The 14973-nt window shown below is 33.8% G+C and overlaps 3 long non-coding RNA genes across 4 annotated transcripts; 2 read left to right on the top strand and 1 right to left on the bottom strand.

The window, feature by feature from the left end:
- The first annotated feature begins 1404 nt into the window (after positions 1–1404).
- On the top strand, positions 1405–3360 carry LOC135266793 (uncharacterized). Its single transcript, XR_010334947.1, has 2 exons — positions 1405–3032; positions 3093–3360. It is a non-coding gene; the product is annotated as an uncharacterized LOC135266793 (long non-coding RNA).
- Positions 3361–5833: 2473 nt separating this feature from the next.
- Positions 5834–7390, top strand: LOC135266711 (uncharacterized). Its single transcript, XR_010334859.1, has 2 exons — positions 5834–6751; positions 6799–7390. It is a non-coding gene; the product is annotated as an uncharacterized LOC135266711 (long non-coding RNA).
- On the bottom strand, positions 7066–8086 carry LOC107398193 (uncharacterized). Of its 2 annotated transcripts, none has more exons than XR_010334857.1 (3): positions 7822–8086; positions 7482–7741; positions 7066–7405 (listed from the first exon to the last, which is right to left on the bottom strand). It is a non-coding gene; the product is annotated as an uncharacterized LOC107398193 (long non-coding RNA). The 2 variants fall into 2 exon arrangements; XR_010334856.1 differs by having other exon boundaries at positions 7067–7405; positions 7791–8086.
- Between the last annotated feature and the right edge of the window lie 6887 nt (positions 8087–14973).

The raw sequence follows: 14973 nt of genomic DNA, 5'->3' as shown, positions 1-14973 counted from the left end.
ATAATTTTAACATTTTTCGACATAGTACCTTCGAAACCTTCTTCATCATTTTGGAAGTACTTGAATACTCGTTTTGGAATTTGTAAATTTGTTCATACACTTACAAACGCCATTTCTGTTACCATAATACTTTAATCTGTTTACCTGTCCTACCTGACCGATGGGAACCAATTCGACCATCCCCGAGAACCAATTCGACTATAATTAGAGAGGATTACAGAATTTGGGAACCAATTCGACTCGACCCGTTAAATTAACAGTTTAGTGCCCAAAAACTAAAAAAACTGCTACGACTTTATTTATTAACAAAAAGATTAATAAAAATCAAATAAAAAAAATACACAAATCTGGTGTGTAAAATTTCAGAATTTTTATTTCATTAGTAGTCGCCATTTTCTGGGGTGCGCGATAAGGTTGCGGACAGGCACTTAACATCAGCTATTTAGATAGAGCTATCCAAAATGCTGTTTTACTTTTCGTTAACCAAAATTGTTGCCATAGTGACGTGAGTAAATGTTGCTACAGTTTTAAATCGATGTCTTTAACACATTTCACAAACCAAAGCAAAAGTTTTTCTACAATTCTTTTTGAAAAATTGAATAATAAATCAAATAAATAGTAAAATATATCATTAAAAACAAGTTAACGGGTCTGCTTTTCCTACAATTCCACATTAAGTTATGCATTTTTTTTTGCAACTTTTACGAGCTGCTGCATATTAGATAAGAAGCAACAATTTTTTTAATTTTATTTTTAGTGGTCAGTAATGCTTCTATTATAAACTGTCAACAGCGTGTCCAAGTGTTTTTTTATAAATTGTGAAATAGCAAAATTATATTTAATGCAATATTGTCACGTGTGTGACGGGTGGACAGGGGACAATAATCAAAAACGGAAGCTTTCTTTTGTAAGGGTTTATATTTTCCTAAACCAAACTAACACTAATGTGATGTAAAGATTTACTTACATTGTAGTCACTATCAAGCTCTTCATGGCACCGACCATATGTCACTTTTCACTTTCGACTGATCATCAACGAATGAATCCACGTTTCTCTACGGCGGCCCCGTAGTCCGAACCACCGGAAGGCCGACTTAGCTATTGCTCATAGGTATTCGCAAATTCCGATATCAGCAATAGTTTGCGACATCCTTAAGGTGTTCGACCTAAGAGGAAGCTAAACTTCCCGTTGGTGACAATATATAAGATCGTTGTGATACTATTTTACAAAAATGACCACGAATTAATAATATAATAAATAACTATTATATCCTGACAATACTTTTTTTATCGTATATACCTAGTGGTTGTGATAGGTAATATGGATTTTAAGTTAGTCTTTTTATGTTCTTAATTTTACAATATATTCCATTTCAGTTCATAGTAGAATTTTGCAACAGCGTAGTTGCATTTTTTTATGAAATGAAGCACAAATTGAGAGTTTCTGATGGATTTTCTTAACTCAAAGTGAGTAGCTGGGATTTAGTTTAACCCCGAATTCTTTTCTTATCCGGAAACTCTCAATATGTGTTTTATTTTTCACTCCAAAAATTCAAATGCGTTGTTGCAATTCTAATGAACTGAAATGAGATGTAATTGCTTCTAATGCAGAGAATGCAAAAATACCTTTCCTGATATACAGTTCCTTTGCAACTGATGTTTCAAATTTAATAGTGCAATTTATACAAAAACAATAGTTTCTGAAACGATTTTTTATTATTTTAGTAACAAAATCAAAATATTCATAGATTTGTTCCGTTTAGGCATAAATGCATAAATAGTCGCCACTGTTCCTAAATTTACCCCTAAATTTACGAATGGACTCGTCCGCGACGAGTTTTTGTCTCTGCGCATTTCTACCACCGTGGATGATCTGTCATTTTGCAGACCCTACTGACCAGTGTGGCCAACTTTTTGATTGCGCATTACCGTAACGCGCAATTCAAAATTCCGTACCAAGCTTTATGAATACCGTACATCTGAGGAAGCAGGGAATTTTGATAAAAAAAAATTAAATTCGAATTCTATATTAATAAAAAAAACAACAAAAAATAAACTCCAGAAACATAAACAAAAAATAAATTAAAAAATAAATAAAAAAATTATTCATCAGTATGTAAGGAACATAAAATGACCTCTTCTGCATTATTCATCAGTCTCTAACGAAAATAAAAAGTCCTCTTCTGCGTCAGAATCTGCATTTTCTAAAGCAGAAGCTGTGGCAGTACTTTGAAAACTAGAATGAGAAGCGGATTTTTTGCCATACAACTCGGTGGTTGTCATGCGGCTTAGCATGTCGGAATTAACTTTAAAATCGATGCAATTACCTGACATGCTAACGCACTGTTTGCTTAACAAAACACCATTTAATGTTTCTGTTATGAGTCTATTTCGACTTTTTGTCTTGATTAGATTAGTTTGTGAAAAGACTCGTTCGCAAGCTGCGTTAGAATGCGGTAAACTTAATATATTTAACACAAATCTGGCTAAATCTTTAAATATAAAATTGTCAGTGTCATCCGAAAATTTTAGAATTTTACCCCAAAATATATCAACTTCATCACTTACACTTATAAGTGTATTTTCGGGAAATACATATTGGGGTAAAAGCCGCCACTGATCATCAATAGACTGGCGATCTTCAGTCTTATGAAATCTGTTTAGTGTTACAAGTAAGGGAAATAAAGATGGATATTTTTTTCGAACATCATAAGAAAGAGAATTCTTAGGCGAAAAAATATATAACTGAGACAAAATAACGTCATCAAAATTAAATCGTTTTTTTATTTCCCTACACAAAACCTGAAAAAATTTTTTACATCGATCATAAAAATCATTCAAAGCTTCTTCATTATTGTTTATTTCCGGTTTTTTAATTTCGTTCATCACGTCTACTCCAAGATATAAATTTGAATTTGGTAATAAATAAGAACCATTTTCAGGATTTATTTCGCTTAAAGGTGTTGTTCGCACGTAACGATTTTCCATATAATACAAGAGGAGTTCCGTATACTTTTCTCTAATGGAACTGTGTAAGTTAATTACCAGTACTTTTTCTGACTGAAACAGCGTGTTAAGACTATTAATTTTAGGTAACACAAAATTTAAAAAAACTAAATATAATTTAACAAACGCATCATTTAAACAGTGATAAATTTGTTCGGAAGCCAAAAGTCGTTGGTCTAAATATTTTTCGTTAAAAAATAATTGAAGCGCTGCCCACTGTTCCAGCAGTCTTGAAACTACTTGTCCTAAGGACAACCATCGAGTTTGGGATGGATGCAAAAGTTTGTGAACTTCAACCTCGACGAAATGCTGAAATTGCCTGTATTCGAATTGTCTTTTTGAACTTGACTAAAATATGTATAATATATTAATAAATATTCTCCCAAAGTAAAAAATGGTACTTACCTTAAAAAAATTGTAGACATTTCGAGCCAAATCTTCGCAAGTTCGCGGAAGACATTTACAAGCCTGACTGCTGCAAATATGCAACGAGTGGCAAATGCATTTGAAAATGACAATTCCAGGACATGCTTCCTTAAATCTGGAAGACACAGAGTTGTGTTCTCCCATCATTAGATTGCATCCATCGGAACCAAAACCCACAACATTATCCAAAGGAATTTGTTTTGTAATAAAAGTACCAGTAATTAAATTGTATAAATGTTCCGCAGTGCCTTGAGTACTAATGTCCGTTTCTTCGGTGAATGTAGGGATTAACTTCCACAATAAGGTTTGAACTTTTCCTTGCTCTTCAGAATAAAGTCGGACTACAATACAAGCCGTTTTTGTTACTGCAATATCCGTAGATTCGTCTACCAGGACACTAAATTTTGTGTTTTTTAACGTTTTAATTAAATCTGCTTCGTGGCTTTTAGCAATTACGTTTGTTGTTATGTTTTTGGATTTGGTTTTTTTAGTAGATAGACCTTGCGCTATCTTTGAGTCTGGGAAAATTTTTGACAAAAGAGGGGAAAGATGATCCATTGTTCGGAACGAAATATTATGTTCTGCCAGAAATGCACAAATTTTAATTTCAGCTTCTTTAACATTGTCTTTTTCTGTATTCGAAGCACAAGATTTCACAAAATTTTCCAAAAACGAGGTATTTGATGAAGTTTTAACTGATGCTTTCCTTTGATGTTTTTCAGAATTACAGTGTCTTTTAATGCTGGACAATTCAGCTATAAATTCGTTTCTACAGTATAAGCATTGTGCTTTTGTATTGTCGTTGCTAACTGGACGAAGCCATGGCTTAAATTCTGGAATTTCCAGCCAGGCTTTACGAAATTTCTAAAATAAAAAAACAAACGAATGAAATACTCGATAAGTCTGTAATAGTAAATCTGTGTAAACTTGTAAATACATACAAATCAAATATTTAAATCGTATTAAACTTAAACTTAAAAAATTAAATATTTTTTATTTATTAACTTACTTGTTGCCTATGAAGAATTCCTTTATTTATTTTGGGGGCACTAGGGCCACCAGTATCACTATCACTGTCATTAGTATTATTGGACATTTTATCACTTCAATTTTATGGAGCCTCGAAAATTAAGCCATAGTCTACGTAACCTTACAAAAAACGCGCGAAATTTCGGACAATCCCTTTTATTCTATAAAGTAGAGTTTTCATCATTAACTTTCTTATTAACACCGCTATGTAACAGATGGCGCATTGAGATCAACAATTTGTGAACTTACCTACACAACACCAAAACCACAGAAGTTCAAATAAAAGAGTGCAACTTGAAAGTATTAATTTTTATTGGGGACTTAAGTTTTATCGGCATTTTAATTTGTTCAAATTACCGTATTTTTAATGTACGGTATTTATGCAGTACCGTACACCGTACAATTGACAAAATTACCGTATAAGTACGGTAATTACCGTATGGTTGGCAACCCTGCTACTGACTCTAGTTGAAGTTTGAAGTAGTTCGGATTGGCTATTTTATTAGTGGTTATGGTAAATGTTTAGTTTAAGGCTTCGACCATATATCATATAGACTCGCCGTAAAGCGAGTTTGTAGGCAGGTTGTTTGAAGCCAACATGTATGGGTGCGAGGAGTGAGGGGCAAGAGGAAGCTTACTTCTTGTTCAATGGCAGCTCGTAGTCAAGGGGCAAACAATTGAAAAAACATTACAAGTTTCAGAAATAATTTAAGTTTTCGAGTTTCAAAAAAAATGCCTTAGTTAAAATACTTCTAATTCTATCTTATGACATGTCGTCAGAGTTGTAATATTCAAAAATATTCAGTATCAAAGCGGAAAATCAGAATACGTTACGACGCCACTGGTGTGTTTCCAGATTTAGGTTAACACCTGTATTTTCTTACTTACGGATGACATTACCGATGAGTACCCCTTGTGAATACTTTCTCCTGTATATTTCGACGCAAGAACCAGATTTTACCCATTCACAAGTAAATTTAAGCCCAAAATTCACAATTTTTCCCTTTAATCACAATCGTGAAGCACGAAGTTTGACGAATATTAACGAAACACTTGGAAATATTTTGAATGGACCAATCAGAGAAGGGGTACCTAAGAGTCAAATTCGCGTACCAAGCCTTATTTCCCCTTGCCCCACCTGCACATGTTGGCTTCAAAACAAATCTCACCTTGCCCAGTCTATATGATATATGGTCGAAGGTTTAAGGACTTATTAATGCGCATGCTTAGAAAAGTTGAATTCTTTACAGCGCTGATGTCAGATTGTGCACGTTACTTTCTCATGTGATAGGCAACTTTTACAGCGTACTTGCATTCGTATTATCTAGATAGTTACTTGATTATTGCAAAAATACAATTTTATTCATATAGTCCGGGACATTTCTATATGAGATACGTCATACCGCATACCTTGACGCGAGACTATATAGAGCACAAAAACTAGATAAGAGCTCAAATTTAGGGAACTTGGCTGTTTGATGTGTTTGACAGATGACAAATGTAAACAATAATAAAAATTTAAATATTTCTTTATTGTAGTAAAGTACAGCAAAATGTACCAACTAGAACACTTAAAAACAAATGGAGAAACTTTCAAATGCTTTGAAGTACCGTTGCTGGAGTACTGTTGAGGTTATGTTTGACCTTGGTATGACTGTCAGGTTTAAAGTTGAAATTTGCATTAAAAAGGCCATAAAAGCCTCGAAGTGACTTTTAGGGTAGTCATCGTCATGTTCCAATTGCATGCCCCCTCTCTGCCACATCAGTAAAATTTGCCAAAGTTTTAAAAGTTTTAAAAAACGACTTTAAACAACAAAAAAGGCCCTATTTTCATTAACAATGAGACATATCTCGCTGCATGCGGCACGACATAGGCCTCATAGACCAATCTCATTGTGAATGGTTTTCGCTGAGATCACTTTGAGAGGGTTTCACTGAGACTGACGTTGGCGGAAGGCTGAAACCTGCGTCGCGACAAGTCTTTGCACCAACATTCGAAAACGCTGTCAATGGCTTAAAATTATGAAACTGTGTCAGTTTTTTTGTGTCTTTTGGGATTAGTCTTTGAGTCCTGTTGCGCCGCATGTAGCGAAGCAGATCTCATTGTGAATGGGTTCTTTAAGAAACAGTTTCAATGTACATACACCACAAGACATACACTGAGACGGCCTCATGCCTCATATCATCGCTTGTAATTGACAGCGTTTTATAGAATGATTTGGAATCATAATGCAGAGATTGTTGCGAGACAGGCAGGCAGGTCTCAAGCCTACTGCAGAAGTCGCTCTCAGTGAGTCCATGTCTTAGAGATGCAAGACCAATTTAGACCATTTACAGTGAGATTGGTGCCCGAGACCTATGTCATGCAGGAAGCCAAACTTCATCGTGAATGGACCCTTTTCAATGGGGGTGTGCTTTTTGAATAAATTTGAAATGGCCTTTTTGAAAAAAGCAGTTGTCTCTCTTTTATTCATCTATTCAACACGTTTGTATTCGATGCACTTACACCAATTTCATTATCAGTGTCTTGATTATCAGGCAAGGGCAAAGTGGAATTGGAGGCAACCCAGAAATAAAAACACTTTAATTTCCTTTATTAGTAAGCTATATTTTTTATAAAAGACGACTACTCTCAGATAGAGACGTACAAAAATGTAAACAAGAGTAAAAGTTGGTTTTTCGCAATATTTCACACTATTCTTCCACACGTCCACAGTAAAATCAGAAAGCGCTTGTTGTTATAAAGCCCTTATTATGTTTTTCGACGATGGCTGAGACTTTGTGACGTATTTGTTAAACGTAAGTTTTCAAATACCCCATGCCAGTGCAACGGAGTTATATTAACAATTTTATGGGATTATTTTTAACTTTACACCCATTCTGCTTGAAACAAGAGTCGCTACCAGGAAATAACAACGAAAAAAGTGGACCCAAAAGGCTTCAGCTACAAATTATAAACACTATCTGTGATTTTTTTAATATTTTTTTTAATAATTAATTAATAAATGTCGTGAACTTACTTTGAAGTAAACAGTGAGCTCCATCTATAACTCATAATTACTTGAACCGCAATTCCCATCATCAAAATGTGCAAAACTGCGATAAGTGAGGTTATGCAGGTATGCACTTTGTTTTCCAGTTTTTCACACAAAATATATCACAAATTACGCAAATCATACAACCAGCGACAGTCAGTACTGTCAGTACGTCACAGCAGCTTTCTCCAGCACAATCACTGACTGCAATTCTGTGTTGTGCCATTCCCGTCTCATCATACAATCTATAATTGTTATATGACAAGTAATGTTTCTACCTTCAAAAATACTTGCGTAAATATTTTATTATCCTGTTAGTACACACTTTTAAAGCAGCCACTGGTTATATAGATTAAAATTATAACATTTCCTTCCTATTTCCTTTGTTATTGTGTTATTGTTTACATCAGTCAGCTGTTTACTGTCATTTTCTAATGCTACCAATTTAAAAAATGTCCCTGTTATTAAAGCTCAAGGACCATAGAATGAGAGAGAGAACATTTTTTGTTCACATAGACGCTGAATATACGTATAAATGTCAGAAAATTCAAATTTTTTATGTCCAAATAGAAATGTCCCGGACTGTATTCACATTTAAACCATATTATAAACTAAATAATCTCACCATAAACTTAAACGCAAAAATTCAATTAACATAAGATATATGGTATTCAGGATGGATTGGTTATTGTTAACAAATACATATAATTATATAAAAAAAAACAAAACAAATAAAACTTTAAATGTAAATTAAATGGGGTATTGTTCCACTATACATAACAAAAATTCATTAAATAAATAATCACGAACCTGGCGAAATTTATTTCGCCAAATAAATTCGTGGAGATACGAAACAAAAAGATCTTCTGACGTTCCAAATTGCCGGCGCAATTTGTGCTTCGTTCTCATCCAGAGATTCTCTACATTTTGGGTGTGAATCTCTGGATCATTAGGATTGACAAAATTCTGCTCATGAATGATAACCTGTGAAATAGATATGTAAATACAACATGTACATAACTCTTGACAACATAATTAAAAAATTGGCTAAATATTTAATAATTAATATGTATATTGTAATTAATAATTTTACCTCGTTATGATAAATGCCACCACCGATTTGGTTTAAGTCATGGTGAGCCCTCCAACCATCGCTCACAATGATTGTGCCAGGTAATATAAATCGAAATATTGTAAAATTCTTAAATACCAAGTAAGTAAAAAAAAGAACAAACTCAAAAAAAATTTTGTAAAATATTTCCTGTTAAAAAAAAGAATTTATAATTTTATAATTAGCGTAAGCGTAGGATAGATGTCATTTACGCAAGGAAAAAGTACCAATCAACTAAAATGCTAACTACCCCAAAACCATAAGCCACGGTCATTTTCACATACTAAGATAATATAAAAAAGCAACTATGTATCTACAAGCCATACCATTGTGCAAATAATCACCATATTTACCTTCTTATTATATTTGTCAGCGTATTCGCGGTACGATCTGGCACTTCTACTAAGAAGCAATGTCCTGTGCCCCTTTCTATGCCCCCAAATACCCAGTGTCCTGGTCACCACTGTCCGCGATGGTTTTTGCGGTGGAAAAACTTGCTCTCATCGATTTCTACCGTTTTCGGTTCCCCATTCACGTCAAAGCCCCCTACCTCTGAAGGATGATCGACTAAAAATTGCTCGCAGATATCTCGGCAAAAAGAACACCAATCTACAATAGTATTTCGGGTATTTGAAGAGATCTCTGCTTCGCAAATTATTCGAAATTGTTCGTCATTCCTTGCCCAACCATAAACAATTGTAACAATTTGCTCCAGAGATAGGTGACTTCGAGAGAAAAACGAATCTTTACGGAGACTTGATGATGCACCACAAATTTTACATTGCCACCGAAATCCATCGCCTAATTGGTGCCGAACGACAAAAGACATTGGTTCTTCACAGGGGGCACATCTGAGGCTATTATGGATTAAACGATGCCTGGCACACCACCGAATAGAATCAGTTATACTTTTGAAACTGAGTCTCTTATAGTTGAAAAATTCATTCCTTATTCCATCATCAGTTAATATTTCGTCTACATTAACAATAAACGTATTCGCGGGTACACCTCGGCCACCCATGTTGACTGAAATAACTTTCCCGCGTATTTGTCCAGCAATTTGGCATCAGCGCTTACGCAAGTGCATTCACTCGCACGCGTCGGATTTGGGACATGCGCATTAATAAGTCCCTAAACTAAACATTTACCGTGGTTCTGATAATATTGGTTTTATTGAATTTGTGTTCATGTAAACGGATAGTGTGGTATGTGAATAATGCAAAGATTTTGTGACTCCCGAGGTAGCATTTGAAAAACGTAAGGTAAGGCTTTGTTAGCAATTAGTAATTTTACTTTGAGGTTATGTAATGGACGCATAAAATAGGTCACCCAGTGGCGTTGTAAAATGGGTAAATTTTTACTTGAGCTACTTCTACAATTTTTGTTTTAAAAATTCTCTTGGTTAAAGATTTATCCCATTCCAGTTCATAGCAGAACTTTGCAATAACGCATTTGATTTTAGAGTTTCTGGTGTTTTTTTTTGGCTCAAAGTTTCTCGCTTGGATTTAGTTTATTTATTATTATAGAATTCTTTTCTTATACAGAAACTCTCAATTTGTGTTTTATTTCACTGCACAAAATTTAAATGCGATGTTGCAAAATTCTACTATTAACTGAAGTGGGGCATATGACCCATGATTTGTGACATTAAAAACCGGAGCGTTGTTTTGTTTAATTTGTGTTTAAAAAAATCGCTACTATACATGCAGTTTTTAGCTGCCTGCAGTCGTTTCCAGGTTTTGAGATTTTTTATGTCCAATTCTGCCTCTGTTTTTTGAATTTTTTTGCCAAATTATACATAAATTTCGCTTTCGGAGTCGAATGTACCCGATGTACCCATCTGTTAACATTAACTGATTTAACTGTTTGTTGCACAGCACTTTAAAAAAAAACACCCTACTTGCACAAGAAATTTTTTGTTTCAATTCGAAATAAAAAATCATGAATCTAAGTTCAAAATGCTGTCAAAACTAGGAAAATATTAATAAATAATATTTTTTTATATAAACAATTAAAAATTGGTGTTACATTGTGGTACCACCATGCAACTTAACATCGCAAATAAAATAAATAATTAAGTAGGAAAGATGTTTCAAATTAATAGCAAACATTGAGAAAAGTGTTTATTTACTAGAGTGATATGAAGTAACAAAATTTTTGTTTTCTTTTAAACAAAGTGGCACTTTACAGAGAGTACACATCCACCTAGTTCGAACTTGTTCCGTTTTGGTACTGCAGTATCCACATCTTCTCCTAGTTGTAGTGATGGGTAAATGGGAAGCTTCTCTTTGTCGAATACCTTCAGAAACATATGGTTTGTGTTGTTTTATAGTTACGACAGTATCAATCTTCCGTTTTGTGTTATCAACCGTCATTAATGTTTCACATAGAAGATGTTCGATCACCTTTCGTCTGAAATTCTTCATGCTCATTTTGGGCAAATTTAGCTGCTCATAAATAATATGACTGTTCACAACACACGCATCTATAGAGTAAAAAAAATGCGATGCCACCATTTTCTACTTTTTCTATGAATTTCATAGCACGTCTTCTTTTGATCAAATTTATCGACAGCGTTCATATGTGCGTTATAGTCAGTTAGCAGGGTGGGACAAGGAACATCTTCAGCTTGACAGTTGTCGTATTTTTAGGATTGTGAAAATTTGAAATTAGAAATACAGACCTCTTGTCCTTTCACTTCACTGCAGTTAGTTGCATACGTTAGCTGATTTCATAGATTATAATTAATCTATGAAGTTAAGCAGCATTGACCCCTGTCATTCCTTGGATGGGTGACCGGATAATGTAATGCCAAAACATCGCAACTAACTTCGTCTTTCGGAGGAGACATTAAGCCGTCGGTCCCGGTCATTGCTAGTTAGAGTGGTCGTTTGATGAGGTCAGAGGCTGTAGATGCGACCTGAAAACTCTGGCACTTGGGTGATGGCATTATTACCATACGCATATTTATATTTATTTTTTTTACTGCAGAAATTCCTTGGTTATTCACAAAATAGTCATATTCGCCCCTTTTCACTTGTTTATCCGACCTAAGCGTTGACAAATATTCGCGGTTTTTATTTATAGTAGGACATGCATTTATTTTTTTATCTTTTAAATCTTGTAACAATTTGACAGAACTGAAATAGTTATCGAAATATATTTTGTGTTCCTTATCTTTTAAACCAAAGCATAAATCTTCATCGACCCGCGGTCCCAACGCCTTCTCTGTGTTGTTTTCTTGTTTTCCTGTGTAAATTTGGAATTTGCTTAAATATCCTGCACTGTCAGCTAAACACCACACCTTGAATCCTCTTTTTGTAGGTTTTTTGGGTAGGTATTGCTTAAGGGAATTTCGCCTCGTAAACTTAATCATTGATTCGTCTATTGCCCCAAATTCAGATAATCTAAAGCAGATTTTGAACTTTTGATTCAAAAAGTCTACAAATGGACGCAAATTGAACAACTTGTCGAACCCAGGTTGACCTTTCTTACCATAATTGCATTGTCATTAAAATGAAAATTGCCAGTATCCACGTAAATCTGTTTACAGGCATTAATTGACTGATATATTCGTTATGAAGATCAGGACAAGAAGACCAATAGTCTATAACTAGGAAGAACCTTGATCCCCATGAACAAATTTATTCCTAAAAATCCCTTAAATTCGCTTTTGGTAGTTGGATTGATGTTGGTTGATTTTTGTTTAGAAAGATTCATTTGATTTGCATAAAGAATCGTCTGAAAGACGATGTTCTAAAAGGCCATCATCAACAAAAGGTTAGAACAGTTGTTCAGGTGTTGGATTATTCATGTTTCGAATAAAATCGGCATGCGGACTTTTCACCCTCGCTAAACACAACCTGTCTTATAAAATTAATTAAGTATAATTCAGGGTATTTTTTTTAATTTTTACCGTAATATTATTATCAATAACATTCACTTGATTTCCATTGTCGCTATCTTCGTCAGAAGTATCAGGTACATCAGATACCGAACCACTCGGAATATCTTCATAAATATCTTCCTCGAGTTCTCTGTATCGTTCTTACTCCGTAAGGTCCATCAGGTTAAATGTTAAGGCTTCAGGGTACCGAAGCGATTGTTGAGAATTGGTGTACTACAAGTTGCATACTTTTTTTAGACCTGTTTTCAGTGACAGCTGTCAATCATCGGATAGGCATCCGACCTTCGCCTCGGGGTGTCTTGTCCCTTCTCATAAAATGCAAATAATGTAAACAAACTGAATTCCACTATCGCCCATGATAGTTTCTCTTATTTCAGAGATTCAAGCAACATACAGTGAAAAATACGTTTTTTATTTTGTTAAAAAAATTTGATACTAAAGAATAATAAAATACTAGCATAGTTTTGTAAAAAATAATACACCATTACACCATTTATTTATTGGGTTTTATGTTTTAATTAACCGAATTCTGTTCGCTATATTATGTGTCATGTGCATTTCTAATTGGATCACTTGCATTGAAAAAATATAAAATAAAAAAATTAATTGGTGAAACATTATTGTTCTTTCAGAAAACAGTTTAACTTTAAAGAAGTTACTAGGAATATCTCATTAAAATGATGAAAACTTCTTTAAACCCGCTTTTTCGTCTGATAATTTTATCCAGGTAATAAATTCTGAAAAATACATTGTTGTAAAAATTTATTGTAACTATACCCAGTAATAATTATAGTACAAATAACGTATCGAGAGATTGTAAGATCCAGTCTTAGGGATATAATTTGTTTACGTTACGCCTAGTAAAATAAATGATACTTTTATAATTATGTATTATTTTAGAATTTAGGAATTATTTCTCGTTTTTTTATTAAATTTATACAATTTTTCTATAACTAGCTTGCGAAGATATAGCTGCGTTACTCTTACATTATATAAATTTTGTGTATTTCTTTAAAATATAAGTAAACATTGCTAAAGGTCGGGTACCTGAAACTGAAATCACATGTAAACAAAAATGTTTATTAGAAAGTTTAGAAAGTTTTTCATAAGCTCATGAGTCATAAGACTTGTATTTAGTGGAGGGTTTAGGGTGGTGGTTTGTACTTATATATAATCAAAACATATAGTTCTACAACTTCTTTACTCTTTGAGTCTTTGCAGAGTGCTGGTCACTTTCTTGCCCCACAGTGTTTTGTAATAAGTGGTAATTTTTAAACAGTGGTATTTGTAGTTTTTAATTTGTTACTTTGCAGAATATCAATTTTATCTATTTCTTTTTATTTAATTATTTGTTGCGACTGCTGGTTGGTAAGTGTATTTCCTAATTTCTTATTATATCACTTGTAAATAGTTAAAATCTTTGTATATTTAAAATTATGGATAATAATAGTAAACTAAGTTTTTCAAAAAAAAGAAAAACTCGAAAACAAATAATGCGTAATTTTTGGAAAAAACAACGAAAGGGTTCTAAAACGGAATTTCCAAGTAAATCAAGTCTCGCGGAGTGTAGCTTTCAGTCAATTGAATAAAATGTCGCTTGTTAGAGGTAGTTCTGTTGGTTTTTCCCAATGTTTTTCTTTTAAGTTTTTCAAAGCCAAACTTGAAAGCTCATTACACCAATGACCACTTATTAGTTTTTTCAGTTCCTTGATTTCTGTTTTCTTTTCTCTATCATCTTCCCATCTTAAGTTCGGCAAATGTCTCTTTTCAATGACAACTTTTAAGGCTACGTCACATAAGATTTTCAAATTAGTGCCCATATGCAACGCAAGCGAGGGTGCCTTGAACATTTTTGTTTCGGCATTGTAGCCACTTATTTCTTTAGCTGCCGATACCAAATGCCTAAAATTTTCAGGCTTTAAAGCGTCAAAAAGAGTACAAATTGTTCTGTTCATTAATTTTAAAGCATTCAATAATCTGGCCATTTCTCTTATCTTATTTGAAACAACGGTAGCAATTTGTTGTCTTTTGTGTTTATTTAATAGCGTTTCTCCATACAAACAAATTATTGAATCATTTTTCGCTACTGCACTAATCTCGTCTGGACGCATTATTCCAAAAACTTCCTTTTTCAGACGAGATTTTTTCAAAAATTCATCATTTTTTACGACAAGTAATGATGCAAAAGTTTGAGATCTGGCTAGACAATTATTTCCAGGCGTCGCTTCGTCTGGAGGGCGTTTTTTACAACCTTTGACATGCTTATACAAAAGTTTCTTACTAAAGTAACCTAAGCAATATGTGTAAACAAAATACTCAACATCTGGGTTTTTTGAGGTTCTGACAGGATTCAAAATCCCTTTTTCATTCTTTAGATGAAAGTATCCTTGCTTTCTTAATGACTCAATTAGAGCTAAACGTTCTTTGCTCCGAGGTTTAAGACTTTCAAGGAGCTGCAC

This window comes from Tribolium castaneum, chromosome 7 (genome assembly GCF_031307605.1).
Source record: "Tribolium castaneum strain GA2 chromosome 7, icTriCast1.1, whole genome shotgun sequence".
NCBI classification, from domain to species: domain Eukaryota; kingdom Metazoa; phylum Arthropoda; class Insecta; order Coleoptera; family Tenebrionidae; genus Tribolium; species Tribolium castaneum.
Note: the sequence above shows the minus strand (reverse complement) of the source record. Positions and strands in the feature narration are given on the sequence as shown.